At 48.3% G+C, this 21955-nt stretch overlaps 1 protein-coding gene across 1 annotated transcript in view; it reads left to right on the top strand.

The window, feature by feature from the left end:
* Positions 1-2243: 2243 nt before the first annotated feature.
* The window catches only part of GRIK5 (glutamate ionotropic receptor kainate type subunit 5), an 84575-nt gene continuing 64863 nt past the window's right edge, over positions 2244-21955 (top strand). Inside the window, exon 1 of the mRNA XM_035117543.2 lies at positions 2244-2315. The gene's annotated coding sequence lies outside the window, so the exon portion shown is untranslated. The remainder of the gene's footprint in view (positions 2316-21955) is intronic.

Genomic DNA, 21955 nt, shown 5'->3' with positions numbered 1-21955 from the left:
GCTTACTGTGCAAAGGTAATATTTGCATTCAGAGCTCTAAACCCCAGTTGCCTGAGTCTGGCCTTGCCCACCACTGGCACGTGGCCCCTGGAAAGTTGCCCATAAGGGAATGTGGCCCTCTAGCTGACAAAGATTCCTCACCCTCAGTCCATGCTATGACATAGTTTGGGGTGGGAGGAGCATGATGTGCCAACCAGTGTCTGCCTGCATTTCTTTTGCCAAGTTGTGTTTTCTGTCTCCTCATTTGGGTAAGACTTCTGTTTTCTGAAGGCAGCTTCCTTGCTTCTAGTAGCTTCCTTGCCTTTGCTGGGTAACCACACTGGCATCCTCTTGGCCCTTTTTGGTACCTTCTAGCAGAGCTTCTCATTGTTGTGGTTTTGAATCATGCCAAGCATTCTGGAGAGACGTGATCCTCTTGACTTTCCTCTTTTTGAAGTCAAATGTGATTTGCGTGGGACTCTCTTGGCAATGGTCTGTTCAAGACACTTAATGAAAAATAAAAACCTACGTACTATCTAGTTTGGGAAAGGGTCTGTCTATTTGTTCCCTATAGGTTCCAGCCGCTTCTGGAGATATCGCAGCCAAACATGGCATCAGGGTTGCTGAGGTGGGGGCAGTGGAACTCAACAGCGTTGGATGCCAGCTGCCATTTTGAACCAAGATGGCGGACCAGAATGTGACTTTGGCATGACTTTACACAATCTTTGGCGCGAGGGGTCCAAACTAAAACAAAAGAAAGCTATCCATTAAAAAAACCTCGCAACTTTCTTGGGTTTCTAAATATGATTGTTTAGTACCGGTAACTCCCAACCTAGTAAAAAAAAAAAGATGATGATGATGCAAGGCGGTGGTAAAAGGAGAAGCAGTTTGCACATGCTCAGAGGCACTCTTGCTATGTGCAATCCTCCCCGCCCTAAAGCTGAGCGTCGGTGTGTGTGTGTGTGTGGGGGGAAAACAGGTGTCTGGGTACACATCGAAGTTTAGGTTCACAAATGCGCGCGCGCAATCCCTCTCCTCGCGGGCCGCCGGAGTGAGTCCGGATTGCAGCGAGCCTCATCAAGATTCTGTGCGCGCCGGCGAAGCGCTGCAGCGCATGCCAATGCGCCTCTCTGCTCTCCCTCCTCCGACGCCGACGCCGCGCTCCCCTCCCCAAGTCAACCACCCCCTCCCAGCAGTGGGAGCCTGATGAGAGGGGGAGAGAGAGAAAAAGGCAGTGCTGCCGCCGGCCAACGCCCCTCCCAGCCTCGACACCCCCAAAGGGACAAGCGCCCACCCCCAGCTTAGCCACCTCCGCTTCCGCGCATCACCCACCCCCTCTCTCCACGGGGGTGTAGCTGGATAACGGGAGGGCGGAAGGGAGAAGGAAGGAGCGTTTTGGCTGCTGCGGCTTTGGCAGCCAACAGATCGCAGCCTCTGGCCTCCCCCGCCTGGCTTTGGGGGGTGGGTGGTAACGGGGGGGAGGAGAGGAGGAGGGGGCCAACCGGAGAGATCTCGTTCCTCCCCATCACCACCCCCCAGGAGGATCATCCAGACGTGGACCGCGGATCTTCTTCGCCCCTCCACTTCGCTTGCCGCCGCCGCCGCCGCCGCCGAATGACTGAAGAATCGTAGAAAGAGAGAGGGGGGGGGGCGCTGCGTCTCTCCCACCCAATTTGCAGAAGGAGGCTCGACGTTTGCTCCCAAAATCCGGAGTTGGGGGGGTGAGCCAGAAGAAGACAGCGTTCGATTACAGAAGAGGGGATCCGACAAGGGGGTCCTACCCCCCACCCCCCGAAAAGGGGGGTGCTGCATCCTGGAGAGACGGACATGGGGAGTTTCCTATTTTATGGGCAGTTCTCCCCCCCTGGACAGGAGGGGGCCTGCGAGGCTTTGACTCCTGAGACATCTGATTAGCCCCCCCCTTCCTCCAACAACCCCACACGACCCTGAACTTGCTGTGCACCACGGTTTGGCTGCAAGGGGCTGGGGGGGCCAGGCCCCCTGGGAGCAAAGGACCCCTCTTGTCTCACTCTCCAACCCACCCATTTTCTTCTCTTGAGCCTTGCGGTACTGGGGCTGTTTTCTGGATGGAGAGGTGATCCGAGAGTTCTCCAAGGATACTCCGTGGAAGGGAGATTCTGAGGGAGGCGAGAGGAGAGTGTACGCTTTTATTTTCCAGAGAAATATTTATATATATATTAAAGAAAGGGGTGGGGGAGAACGGTACCGCGGTTGCCTCTCCCCAAGGAAGACCACAGAGAAAAGTGGGCCTCCCCGCTCTCGAAGAGGGGGAGCTGCAAGGAGACAGAGGCCGGGGGGCGCAGTTCACGGATTCCGTAAGTGGGGAGTACTTTGCTCTTACATTTCTTTGGGGGGGGGAGGATGTGGGGTGGGCGAAAGAGGGTGCCTCTGTGTTTGTTGTCCCCCTTTCCTCACTCGCTCAGATGTGGCCTCCGTCCAAGGGCCCTACAGGCATATGTGAGGGTGATGGGGGGAAATTGGTGGGTCTTGGGGGGGCAGGGATCAGAAGGGGGTGTTTGGATTTGAGCCTGGTGGGTGGTGGGTTGCCTTTCAGATGCTGTGTTTGGGCTGAGTGGTTGGGTGGCTTGATGGAGACGTACGACGTAGAAGGTAGTGGAACTGGGTGAAATGGGTTTTTGGGGTGAGTGGGTGGGGGTTGTGGAGCAGGCTGGGGAGATGCCACACGAAGATGCATTTTATCTTCCCATCTGCCCACCCTCCTGCACCATCCAACGCTTGCCATAGATTGTGTCTACCCCCCCCATCTCGCCTCACATCCCATCTCCCCCCAACCCCCCCAAATGAATTATTACATTTGAGCTGCACGCTCACCGCTGCTTTAGAAAAAGATTTATTTACAGCAGCCGAATACCCCAGGGCTTCCCCCTCCCCACTGCCTCTCCCTCGCCTTCCTACCGTAGGCTTTCTGGCTCCCTCGATCTAGGCCAGAGAGCTCTTTTGGTCTCCCAGTTGGCCTAGGTTGTTTCTGTTAGCTGGGCCCATCAGCCAAGGCCACAGCCCTCCCTTCTCCTTGTTAGTGGATGGGGGGGTGCAGGTGGGTGCATCTGGACTGGGGGGTGGTGGCATCAGACAAATCCAGGGGCTTTTCCAGCCCTGTAGGCAAGGTCGACAGACTCCCGGTTGGAGAGCAGAGATCTGGGGATACCAGGAATACATATGTCGGAGATGGCTTTAAGCATGCACAAGTTTCTAGCCCACATTGTGTATGTGTTCATTAGTGCACTTGCTCACAACTGGCTACCTGCACCAATCTTTTGTGGCATTTTGGTGGTCTAAGGGGGCGGGGGGGAGGAGGAAGGGCCAACTGTGTTTCAGGATACAAAGGCTCAGTTGCCCCTAGGCCATTCTTGCTTGCCACGGGTTCCACAAAGTCTGCCTGCACAAGTCTCACTCCCTGTAGAATTTTTAAGAAACACTTACCTTTCCTGGCTCTTCTCTTTGTGTGTCAGAACAGAACCATCAGCATTGCTTTGCTAATTCTTACAACAGCCCTGGAAGGTAGGCCTCTATTGCTATGATTTCTGGGTCCCTTGTTCTCATTAGATTTTAGGTCCATATACATTCCCTGCTCTGTTTCCAGCTCCTTTACCTCACTCCTTGTTTCCTTCTTCCCTGGAGGAGGTCTCCTGAGGTCTCTCCATCTTCTGAAGTCTTCTTTTGCATCCTCTCAAGCCTCTTCGCCACAGTCCCAATCCTTCTGCCCAGGACACCTGCTTGGGTAACTCTCTGCTTCAAACCCCCCCCCCCGGTTCCACAACACCGGATATTCTCCCTGGTATGTTCAGCTCTCCCTCCCCAGACTCCCACAACCCCACCTTCCTCTCCGAATCTTCCCCATGCAAAACAGAGGAAAGGCTTTTGAAACCTACAAAGTGGCCCGCCATCAGGCCAGGCTATTTGTCCACCTAACCTAGTGTTGCCTGCTCTGACTGGCAGTCGCACTCTCGCGTCTCAGGCAGAGGTCTTTCCCATCGTGGGCTGCCCGATCCCGTTCTAACTGGAGATATGAGGGGGTTGAACCCCTGGACCTTGTTCCTGTAAGCACTGAGTTATGGTCCCACCCTCAAGCTCCCATCTAACATGGATCTCCCTGTTGTGCTTAGGTCCCTCCTGGCAGGCTTCCCATGGGGACACCTGGTTGGCCACCATGAGGACAGGGTGCCTGATACCGTAGGAATCTTCTTGCATTGTTCCTTACAAACCCACCTACATGTCTGGAAGCAGCAATGACCATGGATGGGGTATCATTACCGACTGTGTGGAAGAGGGAAATTCAGCAACTTTTCTGCTCCGCTTGCTGAAATTCTCTCTCTTGCACAACGGCTGTAGGTACAGTCGGGAACCTTCTCCTCCTCTGTCCATCCTAATAGGGGCCTCCTTTCTTCCCAATCTCCCACCTACACCTCTCCCCAAACTGAACCATTAGGAAGCAACCCCAGTGACCTCTCTCCTGCCACCAGTTATCTTGAATATCTGCCTTGTATTGCAACCTTCTGTATAAGCTCCTTGCTTCCTCCTCCAGCCATGGTCATGTTTCCTTTATCCAGGATGCACCTCCTTGCTCCTAACCCAACCCACTTGGTTGGTTCTTTGTTGTCATCCCAGCCTGCCTCCATTCTCCCACCCCCAATCTGCCTCTGCCCCATCTCCTCCTCCTGTGGTGCCCTTTGCTCTTCCCCTTTCATATTTCCACCCTCCTTGTTTGCTCCTTGGGTGTAACCCTTGCCTCTCTCTGTGTGTGATGATGTGACCTCTCTCTCTCTCACCTGACTCCCTCCCTTCCTTTGAATCTTACACCCAATACGCTTTGCTTTCCATTAAGAGCCGGCTCTACCATTGCTTAGCAGGGTGAAGTGGCCCAACTCAAATTTATTTGGTGGAGGTTGGTGGGAAGCGCAGCAAATTGTTAACGACTTAGTTGGCGCCCACCATGGTGGGCCCTAAAAGTCAACCGATGAGGTTTTCTTATTCGGATCTCATCCGGCTTCCACTGTGCCCTGTGCCCGCTTACTTCCCTCTTTCCCTTCTCTCCAGTGCCCGCCTCCTTCTCTTCTCCTCTCCTGACCAGCTGGGAATTTTGGAACCCCTGTGCCCTATTTCCACCCCGTTTCCTCCCCGCCAGAGTTTGCGAGCCCCTGCCCCTTTCTGTCTTGGGTGCGCAGCAGCCTTGCCGAGCAGCTGTTGAGGCCGCGGGTGGCGGTTGGTGAGGAGAGGGGTAGAGCTCTGCCCCTGCCAGCCCCAGTTAGCATCTCCCCATCCCCCTGGCAGCTTCACCAAGCTCTGTGGCAAGAGACGGAAACGGATCCGAGACAGGAACCCAATTGCTGTGACAGCCACAGCAGATTTGCCGAGGCCTGGGTGTCGCAGCCTTCCCGGGGCTTCGGTGGAGTGTGGGGGTGGGGGGGAGAAGTGGGGTGGGGGGCCAGGGAGGTGTACGGATTTGTGTCTCTCTGTGTGTTTAACGTCTCTCTGTGTGGCTCAGGAAGCAAAAGAGAAGGGATAGTGGCATTTCTGGGTGCCAGGGAGCTCAGAGAGGTCTTATTTCCTCATCCAAGTTTTCGTTGCTCTGTTTGCTGGGAGCTGTTTTATTCAGGGGGAGTTTTCCCGGGGAAGAAGGGATGGGAAGTAGCAAGGAAAATGCAAGCGTCTGAGGCTGGAGGGTGCCAGCGTTGAGTTCTGGGACCTCAGCAACAACTTGGCTGTTTGCTTGCAGTCTGTTGTGGCAACTCCCATCATCCTCAGCCGTCGTGGCCAATGCCATCTGCGAGGCCACAACATTCCCCACTCTTCTCCGTGGCCAGGCCTGTGGGATTTGTGACTCTACAGTTCACCAGCAGCAGAGAAACACCTCTGCTTTGTTTTCTGCCCAAGATTGCAGTTCGGCTTGGTGGGTCATGTTCGGTAGGCACAGCTGGTGGGCATAGGGATGCTCATGACTTTGGACACTAGTGGCGATTTTAGGACCCACCACAATAGGAGATCAACACGTGCGCTGTGCTGTGAAAATGATCCAGAACATCTCCCTGGAGTGCTACGTCATGTCCATTTCTTTCTCGACCACCTCCTTCTGAATCCCTATTCCCAGACTGCAGGTTTTTATCCAAGAAGTTTTTGGCTTAACCCCTCAGCCCCCATCGCAAAAATACCAAAGTCTAAGCACTGACATCTGGATGGGGCTCTATTTATCCCTTGTTATTCTTGTCCCTCCCCTTTTGTTTTGTCTCCCACAGCCAACATTTAGACTGTAAGCTGCTTGGGGCACAGACTGATCTGCCTGCTGCCCTCAAGCACATTGATGGTTCTAGAGAGGAACAACAACAACAACAACAACAACAACAACAATAGAGAAAACCATTACAATTTGGGTGCATGGGGACTGCTTCTCACTGGTTCCCTGCCTTTGGCGAATTCATTGGGTGCAGGCCTGTTTTATTTTTGTTTAATTCTGCCATTGATTTATCCTGTGTTGGCACCACAAGCTTTTGGGATGGGGTCCTTGGGCACGACACCCCCAGTTATTCCTCTTAACTTGAAAGAGTTTGAGGCATGCAGTTGTACTCTGGCTTTTTCCTGCTGAGAATAAACCCAACTCCTTTTCTTCTACACATGCAGTAAAATGTGTTGGGAATGAGGTGGTAGAGTCCTTGAATGGGAGAGGACAGTACCACTTCAGGCTGCAGGCAGCAATTGCTTCCCTAAATGGTGGAAAAATCCCTACCAACCCCCCCCCCCCCAAAACCCCTAAAGCAAAACATCAGATTGTTCATAATAAGCCTTAACAGTTCAAAAGACGTAAGGTAAGTTTCCCCCAACCTGGCGTCCTCCAAAGGTTTTGGACCACAACTCCCATTGTTCCCTGCCAGCGTAGCTGAGAGTTGTAGCCCAAACTCCCAGAATTTGGGGAAGGCTGAGTAAGAGTTCAGAAATGTAACATTTCTATGCACTGATAAAAAAATTCAGACTTAACAAGTGGAAAATCTAGAGTGGTGGTCTTCAGCTTCTCCAGACTCGAGGCCCACCTCTGATTCCTAACCTGCAACGTGAGACACGCTTTCCCGCATTCTCTTTTGATTTATACTTACTATAATATGCTAATGAGGCATATTATTGAATCTTAAAATGGGAATTCACAGAGCAATGGACACAGTAGCATTACTACTAAATGAAAGCCAGCAAGAAATTAACTTCCCCCTGATTCCAACCCTATTGCAGGAAGTGAAGTGAGGCTGAAGTTTTTATCCCTGCTTTTTTTACCCTCCAACATTTCTCCAATGAAAATAGGGAGCTCCTATTCAGTTGTTGTTTGTTGTTGTTGTTGTTGGGCTGCCTTCAGATGTCTTCTACAGGTTGTATCTCCTTGGAGATGTTGGAGGTTGCATAACTCCATACCCTCCAACATTTCTCCGATGAAAATAGGGATGTCCTAAAGAAAAGCGGGACGTTCCGGTTTTCAAATTGGAAAACCGGATGGCTTCTGTAAATCCAGGTCTGTCCCTGGAAAATAGGGGTACTTGGAGGGTCTGTAAACTCTCATATCCTGCAGCCAGACTTCTGCCGTCACTTCCTGAGTCCCCCTGTTGCTGCCATGATGTCAGCTGCTGAACAACCAAGCTACCTGCAGAAGGAGACACCTCGGCATTCCAGTCCCCAAAGTACTTCCATTCTGGGAGAGGTCTAGAAAGCCGTCGAGACAGACTGGAAAGCAAGCAGAGTGTCCCTTGCTCCATAGAAAAGCTCCCGTACTAAAGACGTAGCTCTAGGAAGGTGGGGCACATGGTTGGCCAGAAATGCTGTTTTTATTGGAAAAAAAGGCTCTTGACCATCTCTTGGCCCATCGCGAAAATGAGTGTCTTGTCCGAAGAAACTGCATGAAATGCTCCTTTAGCCTTAGCTTGGAGTCCAACATGGCAGCATCAACATTGCCGTGACCCACCTGGGATGGTCTCACTTCCTCCCTGTGGGTCCTGACCCACTGGTGGAAGACCTCTGATACTGAACAGAACAATCCCATCAATTTATTGCAGGCAGTAGACCAAACACCTTAAAAAGCATGCTGTGCAGGGAAATCTCACAGCAGCACACGTTGAGAACAGTTGTATAAAGCTTCGATAATGTTGAGTGAGGCCCTGAAGATTGTTCTTCCAGGTTCAGGTGTGAATTTGCTCACTTCTTCTCCCTGCTGCAGATAGTGAGCAACACCTCTGCCAGTGTTACTGTTGGGATTTTATCTTCCATTAGATATTTAACATACAATTGAACTGACCTTCCTGGTAGTTTGGTTAGCAAAAAGCCAATCCATCCATCCATCAATTGATTGGTTAAGCAATCAATTAATTAATTAACTGAAGGGGAGAACCATGTATGCCACTTTGAGCTTCCTTGAAGAAAAAGGTGAGATAGACATGCAATAAGCAAATAAGCAAGTAATATAATAAACTGCATGCTGCTGGAACTCTAGCACAGAAAATACAGAACGGAAGGGCACAGAAAGTATTTTCTTTCTATAATATCGTGGTTATGATTTGATAGACGGGGTGCAGCAGAAGGGGAGAAACAACGACGCCATGGGAAAAGGGGCGTTAAGTCGACAAAAATAAGAGAAAAGATGAAATTGTGTTTTGGCTGTCTATGCTAAAAATGTTGAAACTTGTTTGTTTGTTTGTTTAGTCATTTAGTCGTGTCCGACTCTTCGTGACCCCATGGACCATAGCACGCCAGGCACTCCTGTCTTGCACTGCCTCCCGCAGTTTGGTCAAACTCATGTTCGTAGCTTCGAGAACACTGTCCAACCATCTCGTCCTCTGTCATCCCCTTCTCCTTGTGCCCTCCATCTTTCCCAACATCAGGGTCTTTTCCAGGGAGTCTTCTCTTCTCATGAGGTGGCCAAAGTATTGGAGCCACAGCTTCACGATCTGTCCTTCCAGGGAGCACTCAGGGCTGATTTCCTTAAGGAAGGGAAAGAAAGAAAGTTATTTATCACCAGGGAGGTGAAATCCCTGTCACCTTCATGTGCTATGAGATGGTGGATTGGAAATAGTGGAGGGTTTAAGGGACATGTTTAGTGGTGGTTTGCGGTTTACCATGGAAAACGAGAGGGCTGGCTGGTCATTTTGGGATAGTTCTTACTGCCTGATTTGCCAAGATGCAGACTGTAGAAGAGGATTGTGCTCAGATGGCATATTGAGCTGGGCATGCAGACTGGAGCAGATCATGCGTTGATGCTTGCTTGAAGACTTGCGTGTGATTTCTTGGTTTCTAACATTTATTTTTCCCTCGGGGGCAGTGGCTGGATGTAGTGGAATTGATGGGTGCTGCCGCCTTGATGCTGCGAAGCTCCCGGAGAAGGGAGTTGTCATAGAGAGCTCTGGGTTTCCTTTTCAAATACTGTATCTGTGGCAGAGGAAATCAGATTGCATTTCTCCAGCACTGGCATTTTTAGGGTGCCAACTTGACTTGCAACAGGGCATAGCTCCCAAGTTGGTTTTTTAATACCAGGCATCTGTGCTTGGACTGGAATATTTGTTTAAAGAGAGTGCTTCTGAGCATGTGCAGAATGGCCTCTCACTGCAAATTGGCCACAGTTGAAGCACATCTGAACTTTCAGATTTTCCCTCCTCTGGCTACTTTGTCCTCTGTGCCTAACATATCAGTCGACAGCAATGCTCTGTCCCTCCTCTGCCAGCTTGCACGCGTGCAATTCCTTGTTTTCTGTGGCTACCAGGCTAGAGTGTTTTATTTATTTATTCATTTGTTTGTGTAATACATTGATGTCTTGCCTTTCTTCCAAGCTGGGATTCCAGGCGGCTTACAACATGTAAAAATGTATATATAAATTATAAAAATGCAAACTGGTTAGAAACAAAACTCAAAACAGTTCAGAACACATTTAGAACCAGCAATTGGAATCCAGTTTGCCTCTAGAGCAGCCTTGATCCTTACTTTCCAAATGTCTGTCTGAACAGGAAGGATAACAAAGAGGGAGCCAATCTAACCTCTCTTGGGAGCGAATGCCGCAGTATGGGAACGGCCACCGAGCCTTTCTCATGTCATCACCAGCTGGGCTTCTGATGTTGATGGGACCAAGAGGAGGTGCTCACCTGGGCACCTTAGCACTAGGGCAGGTTCATATAAGGAGATACGATCTTTCAGGTAGCCTGGGCCCAAGCCATATATGCAGAACTGACCTCAAGGATTTGGCTTTCAGGCTCCCTGATCCAGTGATTGGGTAGAAACTGCTATTGTTTACAACAGGAGTTTCATTGCCATTGAGGTGGCATACCTGTGTCTCGGCTGTACTACTTCAGAATGGAAGTGAGGACCAAGGGCTTACCCACACTTGCCTTTTGCCCTGTTCTTTCCAGGCCCTGGTTCACGCCAGGAGAAGGAAAACTGGTCCTAAACCTCTGCTGCCTTGCAGGATATTTTCAGGAGAATAAATGCCTAAGGAATAAACCCTGCACAAATCTGGAGCTTAGTCCCTAAGACGGTTGGATAGAGTCTTGTACGCCTCCTTCCGGCAACTCCTGCAGCCAAGCTGGGGCCAAATGTATTGCTCTGCTTTCCTTTGGACCACATCAGTGATGCTGAGAGGGGGGGGTCTTGTCCTCTGGGCAGCCCAGGACCTGCCCAAGCTTGCACCCTGAGGAGGTAACTTTGGCACTGCTAACACAGAGGTTCAGCTTCACCCCTGGAGGCACACTCCATTGTCTTTCAAGACAGATGGCTGCCAACACTTTATCTGACTTAATATAAGGCAGCTTCTGTAGCTTGTGAACCCCACTTCCAAACTGAAGTGGTAAAGAGCCAGGCCAGGGGGATGTCTTCAAGGAAAGCATGGTTTACAGGAGTTGGCATATTAGTCTGCTTTGATCATTTGCAAGACTTCAACCCTTCTGTAAGTGCAGGAGCTGAGGAGAGCGGCATGGGCAAAGTGGTCTCGGCTGTCCCTTGATAACTGAACTCCTAGGACCAGGAGATCTTTATAAACAATTATATGTAGATATACACACGCCGAAATCGATGATCTGTCTGTTGAGCCTGTACATAAGTAAAGCCCCTACGTTGCAGGGTGAAGGTTAAAGATGCTTGTTGGGTCTGGGAAGGGTAAAGGCCACAGGTCTAGGGAATGAGTCCGCGCAGGGGGACGAAGCCACTACCAGCATCTCCGTAAGCTGATTATCTCCGGCAGCCTTCTCCTTGCTAGGATTGCAGCTGGGAGCGCAGGAGGCCTTTGATCCCATTAAACTCTTACCAGGGCTTTGCCCACAGCTAATCGGAGACTTCCTGCTAAGAACTGCTGTAATACAACTTACCTCCTAACATTTGACAGAGGAAATGAGCCAGGTTTAGGGTCTCTTTTTCTCACCACCAGTTCAGTATGGGCTGGGCAGGGCTGTGAGGAAAGCCTTCTAGATTGTTGAAAAATGGAATCTAGCACATGACCCGTGGCTGTGGCTTGCCAGGGGCTGAACTGATGTGGTTAAGTTTTGCACACACACCCTCTCTCTCTGCAGCTGCCATGCGCTAATGTGGCGACACGGTCCCTCAGCTGAGTAGCATAGGGAATCGGCAATGATCCAGGGGCTCAGTCCAGTTCCCCGTATCAGTATAATCCCACCCATGCTTTACATTGGCTCCCAGTATGTTTCTGAGCACAATTCAAAGTGTTGGTGCTGACCTTTAAAGCCCTAAATGGCCTCGGTCCAGTATACCTGAAGGAGCATCACCACCCTCACCGTTTAGCCCGGACACTGAGGTCCAGCGCCGAGAGCCTTCTGGCAGTTCCCTCACTGCGAGAAGCCAAGTTACAGGGAACCAGGCAGAGGGCCTTCTCGGTAGTGGCACCCGCCCTGTGGAACGCCCTCCCACCAGATGTCAAAGAGAAAAACAACTACCAGACTTTTAGAAGACATCTGAAGGCAGGCCTGTTTAGGGAAGCTTTTAATGTTTAGCAGACCATTGTACAGTATTTTAATATTTTGTTGGAAGCCGCCCAGAGTGGCATTATTTATTTTAATGCACCTCACTTGCTTCCTGCCCCCCTCAGTGTGATATGGGTAAAGGGTACTTAAACCTTCTCCTTGGTGCATGGGCATAGTTGGGCAGCTGCCCCCCCGTAAACCAAGTATATAAATACAAATACTTCACTAAAAGTAGAAATTTTGATGGCTGAGATCTCTTGGGTGGGGTTGCACTGCATTCTAGCGATGCAACTGGCAACCCGACTGAGCGATAGACAGAACCAGAGAGAGGGTGGTGACAGGTGGGTGTCCTCCCCCCCCCAATGTAAATCTTGGCTATGCCCATGCCTTGGTGTGAGGAGCAACAGGCTGAGCTCACTTATTGCAGGAGAGCTTAGGGACCTGTAACAGACCCCTTTGTCAACGCTTGGCTGGCTGTGGCTCTTTAGGGTTCCAATTTTGTGTGTGTGTGTGGGGGGGGGGTGTCTCTCTCAGCCCTACCTGGAATGAACCTTGACCTCCTGCATGCTGATGCTGTGTCACTGAGCTGCCTCCTTCCCTGGAATAAGTAGCAACCATTTCTTTTAATTTAAGTAATGTATTGATTAACTGGAGCATTCATAGCCTGCCCCTCCAGTGTAAATACGCCAGTCAGGGTGGCTAGGACTGTACAAAAGTTGCAATTTCATAAATAAGTGTTTAGATATTTTTACTTTGGGGTTTTTTCTTTTAAAAAGATTAGGTCTCTAGTAGGGCTGAGCGATATGTGGTTTACAACATCGTGATATATCACCAGCTAAACATCACGATACAGTGGAACCTCGGTTGTCAAACATAATCCGTTTCAGAGGTCCGTTCAACTTCCGAAACGTTTGACAACCGAGGCACAATTGCCAGTTGGCAATTGCAATTGAGAAAATGGAGAAATGCGCCTTGGAAGCCGTTCGACTTCTGAGGCACATTCAAAAACGGAAGCATCCACTTCTGGGTTGTTGGAGTTTGAAAGCCGAAACGTTCAACTTCCGGAGCGTTCGATAACCGAGGTTCCATAATATATCACAATGTCTGAAATAAGGATAGAGCTACATAGAGGCATTGGCAAGCTTCATGGTTATTCTCGCATCGTGATTTTTGCATAGCATGCACACACACATCATGATTCGCAATATATTGCCAGGTCAAATATTATGAAACCGATATCACGATATGGACTTAAAACCGGTTTTGGATGCTATATCACTATATCGCCAAGCCCTAATCTCTAGCCCACAGATGGAGAACCTAAGTCCTTTGAACGCTGTTGGACTACAACTCCCATCATCCCTGACCATGCTTGATGGAGCTGATGGGAATTGTAGTCCAGCAACTTCGGGAAGTTCCCCACAGGCTCCCCACACCTGCCTTATGGTTACAAAAGTTGGTTCGAAATCTTGTGAGCTATATATCGTGTGGCATTTGTAAAGCCAAAAAGGAATCTGGTAGGGCAGGAGTCTCCAAACTTACTGGGCTTCGGGCCGGTGCCTGCAGCGCTGATCGCGTGGAGGGCGGGGGAGCGTGCGGGAGCGCGTGCCCATATGCTATTTCTGGCGCACTTCCGGGTCGCAGGAGCACCGGAAATAGCTTGTGCACATGCGCACGGGCCTCCTCCGACCCGGAAGTGTGCTGGAAATGACGCTTGCAGGATGGATAAATGAGCCCTTTGGGCCGTATCCAGCCCACGGGCCGTAGTCTGGGGATGCCTGCGGTAGGGTTTCCAACAGAGAAGGACTCGAGCAGAGCTTCCGTGTCTTGCTGCGCTGTGTGCAGAAGCAGAATGAATTATAGAAAGTTACAGGTAGGTAGCCGTGTTGGTCTGAGTCGAAGCAAAATAAGAAAATTCCCTCAGCAGCACCTTAAAGACCAACCAAGTTTATATTTTGGTATGAGCTTTCGTGTGCATGCACACTTCTTCAGATACCTGAAGAAGTGTGCATGCACACGAAAGCTCATACCAAAATATAAACTTGGTTGGTCTTTAAGGTGCTGCTGAGGGAATTTTCTTATTTTGAATTATAGAAAGTAAGGGAAGATATTCAAAGCTCCTTTGACCGGGGATCACAGTGGGACCGGGAGGAAGATGAATTTGTGCATCCGCAGGCAGCAATACTTCTATCATTCTGCCTCTGTGTCTCTGAAAAACGGTTCTGGGCACGCATGAGGATTATCTCACAAACACGATGACCGAGTGCTGAAGCCCCAAGCTGGTCACAACAGCACAGCTATAGCCACAAATAAGATGCTCTCTAGCTTGTGTCTGAATTATGTGCTCTGTGGCCACCCATAAAGAGCAGACTCCCAGATTTATGCCTTGTCTTGTTCTGTAGGCACAGCGCTCCACCCCAGTGGTTTTCTCAAATGGCGTTTGGGGAAATCCCTGGGTTCATATTGGGGGTTCCTCAGGGACAAGGTCAGTAATGGCAGACAAGTTTTACTGTCCCCCATTAACTAATCTCCGTTGCCATAAAGAAAAATCACCCTACTTGTCTGGGTTTTCCTGGACATTTTGCCAGTTCAGCAGAAATCCCCCCCCCCCGGGTGCCATTTTGCAGCCCGATTCCCAGATGTGTCTGGGAAAACCTGGAGTTTTGGCAGCCCTACCTGCATGCAAGCTCTGTGTGAAGCCAGTTCAACCTGGGGAAGAAGGCTGATTAACTGGTTAGATTAACCATTTAAATATGTGTGTGCGTGTGTAGTATGTGTGAGCATGAAATACAGGTGAAACTCAGAAAATTAGAATATCGTCGAAAAGTGCATTTATTTCAGTAGCAAACCATAATGTTCAGAAATCTGTGAGGGAAATAATGTGCTTTGAATGTCCTTTAAAGGTATTGTGTGTGTGGAAAGCCTAAGTCTCCGTCTGAAGGCTCTGTCAAATTATGGACAATGTCTTTTTGGTTGGGGTGCCTCTTCAGGATGGTTAAAAAAAGAAGAAAAGCTTTTTTATTATTAAATTTCAAGTATAAGCAACATAAACAACTCCCACCCCTGCAGATGAGTGCAATATATCATGTCTATTGAAAGCAATTCCAATCAAAATGTCCATCACATTTAAGTGTCTTTCCATAGATAGCTGTGAGATGCCGGCATTTCCTTTTGTCGCGGCATATCTAATAAAACTGAGCCAAACAGCAGAAAACTTGTCAGACTTATTTCTTTGTTCTTGTGATGTGTGGGTTAATTTTTCCATGAGCACCTGGTCCAATAATTGCAGAGAAACCAAGCTTCCATTAAGTTTGGGTTTTACAACATGGGTGCAATAATAGACACATGACAGAAAGTTTATAAAAATTATTCGTGAAATAGAGGAAGTAGAAAAATAGAGGGGGAAATTCTTCTTCTCTTATAGCTCTAGAACTCATGGACATCCAGGTGAAGCTGAATGTGGAAAGATTCTGGAGCAAAATATTATAAATTGATTCTTATCCAAAGAATCTGTGGAGTAAAATCATATTTTTACACCTTCTTAGGAACACTCTGCTCCTGGAGTTTTGCTAGCCTGTTGTTTATGCTGAAATTATTTTGTTGCCAGGCAGAGCGCTTTCTAATTCTTCCAGGCTTTCTGTTTGTTTGTTAACCTTTTTAAGCAGCTTTAGAGGTTCTCTGTCAGCTGTGGGTTGTTTTTTTGTCATCTCTTTGTTGTTGCTTTATTTTCCCAATTGTTAATTATGCAGGGACATCTTGTATTGTTTCCCCCTCTTTTCGTGACCTGCCTTGGGAAGACCTGGGCACCCAAAGCAGAAATAGATAGAAAGACATGGAAAGAGTTGATGGGGGTGGGGGGCAGAGAGGAAGGTGGGTGAATAAGGAGCATTTAAGCCGTGTATTATAAATAGGAAAAAAATGTCAGAGAACCCTAATTCATTCCCACCTACTCACATTAAACAGCAGCTCCTCGCTTTATTTATTGCTCTATCGCCCCTCCTTTATCTCATTCGTAAGCTGAAAGGTCTGTTATCTTGTCTCCTACAAAAACCTCCTTGTGGGCAACAAAATCTTTATGCACAACATATTTATCTCTCTGTGTATGTGTGTGTATATATCTGCTCTGCCCTCCTGAGGGCCATTTAATATAATCAAGAGGCAAAGCTTCCTTTGGACTGTACTATTCTGGGCTGCAAGTGTGCTGTTATGTTTGGGGTGGGGGGTCCATTTTTAAATAATCCCTCATGGGCGGGAAGAATCCTCCCTAGCAGATCACGGAGAAGCTAAATCTAGCCGTTCTTGTTTTGCACATATGCAGAGACTTTTGTTTTTATTTTTTTGAAGGGAGGAACGGATTGGACCACTTGATGCTTTCTGAATTTACACCCTGAACCTGAGCAATCGAATGCTCAGTCTCTACATGACTAAATCCCTATATTTAGGCATGGAGTTCTTCAACCTCAGTTACCTGCTTAAGTGGGAGCAAATATAGAAATTTCACGGGGTTGTGGGAGGACAAATTAAATATTGCGGAAAGTGATTTGTGCGTTAAAAGTGCTGTGTAAAACTTTAATCAACGAGGTGCCGAAAGTTGTGCTGGTTGCCTTGGGGGAGAGCCAGGGGGGAGGAACAGCATAATCATTTTTGGGTGGTTTTTTGGGGGGGGATGGATGCTCAGTGGGCACAAACCCAGCTTATCCCCCTCTGTCTCCCACCTTTTTCAGAAGACAGGCTGAGCAGAAGGGTTGTGTTAGGACAGTCGTATTTTCATCAGAGAACTGTTGGAGGGTATGTGACAGAGCTATTTCAGTGGCACTTCTCCATTCATGGAATGGCCTGCCTGACAATGTGCTTCTGTCTCCTCTCTATTGACTTTCAGTAGAAACCTAAAAACATTGTTTACCCAGGTATTCGGTGGCCAAAAGACCCTGTTCCTGGCAAGTAGAGAACACTGACTGATATAATGTTTTAGCTGTCTTTAGAATGTTTTTAACACGTTTTTATTTTTATTTATTTTTATAATTATTATTGATGTTTTGGCTGCCCTGGGTTCTTTCAGGCAGTATAAATTGAGTAAAGAAATAGTAATAAATGTATGTCTTACAGCAGGCATAGGAAAACTTGGCCCTCCAGATGCTTTGGGACTACAACTCCCATCATCCCTAGCTAAGAGGATCAGTGGTAAGGGATGATGGGAGTTGTAGTCCCAAAACATCTGGAGGGCCGAGATTGTCTATGCCTGTCTTACAGGCTGCCCTGAGGCACGAAACTAGCCAGCTGCCTCAGGTGTGGCAAAGGATGCTATCCCATCACCAGTCCTGAATAAGATTTGACTTATGTACATAGAATGGGGAAGGAAGCCATGTTGCCCTTTGCATCAAGCGGCAAAATGTCCTGGGTCTGGCCCCGAGTCTGGACTATTTTCTTCCTATGGACGACATTCTGGCAGAGCTCTTGTGCATTTCAACACCTGTATAACCAGCAAAGAGTTAAGTGTGAACAGGCTTTTCTCGCCGCGGCCTTTCCCTGTCAGTCGAAGCTTCGCTTGTTGAATGTTTTGTTCGTCCCACAGCTGCCAAAGTCGCAGGAGCCCTGCCAGAAGAGAAGCTGGCAACCTTGCATGCCCACCTGCTATTTCTTCAGTGTCGTCCTGGTGCCCTGCAATGAACCCAGCAAACCTATAGTCTTCGTCCATCTTCACAGCCTTGGCTTGGATGTCTCCTGGGGAGCCTTCTTGCTAGGTTTTCTAACAGCACTTTAAACTGTAGCTTGTTTGTTTGTTTGTTTTTTACAAAAAGGGATGAAATGCTGTAATTTAAAGCCCTTTAAGGCTGGCGTATCAATTTACATCACAATGAAAGCTGCCTAGGTCAAGAAAACAAACAATCGAGCTTTTCCCACTAGGACAACCCTGCTGGGAAGGAACACAAAGGCAGTGATATGATTAATACAGCAACAGCAGACCTGATTCTGCCTCCACCACCACCCCATATTAATCTTTTTACTGGCTCCGCTGGGGTTATCCGTTTATAAGCCAGCCAACCCGCCTGTAGCTGCACCATCTAACTAAGGCTACATTCACACCATACGTTAGAGCACTTTAAACAGGCATGGCTTCCCCCAAAGAATTCTGGGATCTGTAGTTTGTTAAAGGTGCTGAGACTTGTTAGGAGACCTCGGAGAGCTACAGGGAACTCTGGAAATTGTGACTCTATGAGCAGAACCAGGATCTCCTAGCAGCTCTCAGCAAACCACAGATCCCAGAATTCTTTGGGGGAAGCCATTTTGGAAAGGATGAACAAGGAAGTCACGCCTTTTCAATGTGAACTGAAATTAATTTCTCCTAGGCACAAGGTGGACACGCACAGGCCAGGTTCTGTCTGCGCCGTGGAGATGGGTAGCTGCTGGTTCGGTTGGTGAGCTGTGCCCTTCACTGCCAAATGCAGGGGTCACGGATACCACCAGGCGGCATAGGGCGAAGCTGAGCAGTGGGCAGCTATGCATCCATAAGACAGCACTGACAGAACTGCCTCCTTCCTTGGCGGCTGCTTCACATCTCCCTCAGGCAAGGACGTGCTTCTCCAACTCTCCCCCTCGTTGCTGCTCAGTGGCGGCGGCGGCTGAGGACGCCTCGGGGCCTAAGCCTCACCATTTGTGTTGGCAGCTCTAAAGAGAGAAACAGTCCCCAGATTGCAAATTTGGATGCCTGTACTCCAGATTCGTTGGGTCGCCATCATTCGTATCCGGCTCTCAACTCCGATGCCTTTTTAACAGGAGCCTGAAAAGGACTGCTTCCTTTTCTCCAGACCATGCCCACTGCCAAAATCAGCAGAGGGCATCCTCTTGGTTGTTCTACCTTCCTCAGAAGTTTGTAGGCGGTGGATGAGAAGGCATTCTTTGTGGCAGCCCCTAAGTTGTGGAACTCAGAGGTGCATTTGGCTTCCTACAGTTTGGGGGGAATGCGGAAGACGCACCGCTTTCGACCCAGGGTTTTTGACGCCTGAGGTGTGTGTTTTCATCCTGTTCCTGTGACTGTCATCTGATTTAACTGTTTTTAATTCTGAATTTTAAATGGTTGTAACCTGCCCCGGAACCTGCTGGTGATGGACGGGTAATAAATTTAATGGTAATAATAAACAGAAATATTAATTAGGTAAGCTTTCCCCAACCAGCATGGTGCTAAGGTTTCTTTGAAAACAACAACAACAACAACAACAACAGAATAATGCAATCAAGGCCAATCATGCCCACAAGTACAAATGTGGGGTACTACAAAGGATGGTATGGGTCCAGGACAGGTAAAACTCACTGTCTAAACCGTAAATTGTTTGGTGAGTCTTTCCAATCCACATATGCTGATATAGCTAGCTAAAGGGTACCAAGTTATAGAAAATACATAATTTTTTGTATGCCCTAACGCCACTGTACCAACAATTCATTGAAAGTCTTTCTAGGACCTTTATTATGGCTTATGTTCTCCAATAAGTTTAATAATTCCAGTGCTGGTGGCATAGTAACTGACCAGTTACCACATTATTTCATCAAATACAATTACCTAGAATACTTGTACTATTGGGCACTGGTACCTCATGTGAAGGTAGGTGCCAATTTCCCTACCCAGTCTCCAACATGGAGATTCTAGATCACATTTGATAGGAGTAAGGTATTCTTTCTTCAATATTCTCAAAGAATAATCTATGCTGAGCTAGAACATTGTGGCCTTTTCATTCCTGTGGCAGCCCATTTTTCATCAGTGTTTCCACATTATTTTGGTGCGTTGCTAACAAACCCAAACATTATACAAGTGCAAACTTGTATGTTTTAGAAACCATTTTTTTTTGCAGAGGGTGTCATTGACAGCATTTAGCGTGTGTCTCAAAAGCAGCAAAATTTTGGGTCACTTGTGCAACACAGTGCAAATAATTTAAAGTCACACTTGGTGCACGTACACTTATTTAATTGCCCCAAAGTGGGAGCTTGCTTGCCAATCCTTATATTTTAAACGGGGATGATAACCACTGAGCCTCTTGGGCTTGCTGATCAGAAGGTCAGCAGTTCGAATCAGCGTGATGGGCTGAGCTTCCATTGCTCTGTGCCAGCTTCTGCCAACCTAGCAGTTCGAAAGCACACCAGTGCGAGTAGATAAACAGGTACTGCTGCGGCAGGAAGGTAAACGCGTTTCCATGTGCTCTGGCACTCGTCACGGTGTCTCTTTGTGCCAGAAGTGGCTTAGTCATGCTGGCCACATGACCCAGAAAGCCCCCTCAGCCTGAAACGCGATGAGTGTCACACCCCATAGTTGCTTTTGACTGGACTTAACTGTCCAGGGGCTCTACCTTTTACCTTTTTTAAAATAAGCAAGCAGTAGCAATGGAGATAGTGGACCCAGGTGGCGCTGTGCGTTAAACTACAGAGTCTAGGGCTTGCTGATCAGAAGGTCGGCGGTTCGAATCCCTGCAACGGGGTGAGCTCCCGTTGCTCGGTCCCAGCTCCTGCCCACCTAGCAGTTCGAAAGCACGTCAAAGTGCAAGTAGATAAATAGGGACTGCTCTGGTGGGAAGGTAAACGGCGTTTCTGCGCGCTGCTCTGGTTCGCCAGAAGCAGCTTTGTCATGTTGGCCACATGACCTCCAAGCTGTCTGCGGACAAACGCCGGCTCCCTCGGCCTATAGAGCGAGATGAGCGCCGCAACCCCACGACTAGACCTGATGGTCAGGGGCCCCTTTACCTTTACCTAGCAATGGAGATGGAGGTGGTGATGGTTTTTTAAATCAGGACCTCCCCTGTATAAAGGGAAGAAGCATGTTTTGCCAAATATTAAGACATTTAATAGAGAAGGGGGACTCGGGGAAACCTCTTGCACCTATTCCTCATGTCCAGCTGTCCAACACCACTGCAGGGAGCCAGCTACTGCTGCCACCACCTTGTGAGACTCTGGCCTATTTTCCCCAGACCAGGAAGTAAGAATTTGGTGCTGTCCAATTATCAAGTAGATCCTGGGATCCCAGAAAGATGCACCACCGGCCAATCCCTTGCAATTTACCCAGAGTGCAAAGGCAGCCCATGCTCCCAGTCTCTCTGAGACATGATAGAGTAACATACTGATCTCCAAATAGTCCTAAATTCGCAGTGGCATGGATAACCAAGTGGTCTTGAGATTCCACGACGAATGCTAAGATGCTGAGGTCAGCAAGCACCCACACTTCAGTGGTCCAATGATGAAACTTGATTAAGAACAAAAGAATTTACTCTGATCCTAGCCGCAGAATGAGCATTGCAGCCCTTATGAAGGAATCGCCCATGTTTATTTTGGTCATTAGTGTTTTCAGGAAATCGCAGCTGGTCTTGTCAAAACCTTTACAGGAGTCTAAAGAAAGAATAGCTGGGAGTTTTGTGATTGCGTGTTAAAGTGCATTTAAGGAGCCTTTGAATAACTGTGAGGTATTTGCCACCCTCGCATAAAGTCTACTTGGTCCAGTAGAATATGTTTTGTAATTGAATCAACTAATTCTAGTGTGGACAACTGGAGCTTACAAAGAGGGCAAGGAGCGAGGGTGGAGGAGATTGTCCCGGTGAGGGAATGACGATGGGAGTGTTGAATTGGCCGCCACATTGGCTGCTACTGGATGGACTGATACGATTCTGCAATTTTGCATTCTTCCTTGGTTTGGGTAGTAACACAATCTTGGAATAGAACCATGAAGAAGGTATAGAACCTTGTTACATGAGGTCAGTAAATAAGTTGGCAAGATGAGGAGGGGCTGGTCCCCCTCCCCCAAATTTCTTTTATGAAAGTTAGATCTAAAGCCATCAATGCCTGTGGATTTATGATTCTTTAATTTCTTGGTGGCTTCAATCACTTCTTTGCTTGAGATATTTTGGTTTAGATATACTTTATGCTTTTCAGCCAGTGGTGGAATACCAGTTGTTTGTGGTAAAATATCTTTATAGCTCCACCATTTGTTCTTTGGGTGAACAAAGAGTTGTATGTACAGTACTGTATAGAAGTCTGCA

This window comes from Zootoca vivipara, chromosome 6 (genome assembly GCF_963506605.1).
Source record: "Zootoca vivipara chromosome 6, rZooViv1.1, whole genome shotgun sequence".
NCBI lineage: Eukaryota > Metazoa > Chordata > Lepidosauria > Squamata > Lacertidae > Zootoca > Zootoca vivipara.
This window is presented reverse-complemented; position numbering and strand designations above follow the sequence as displayed.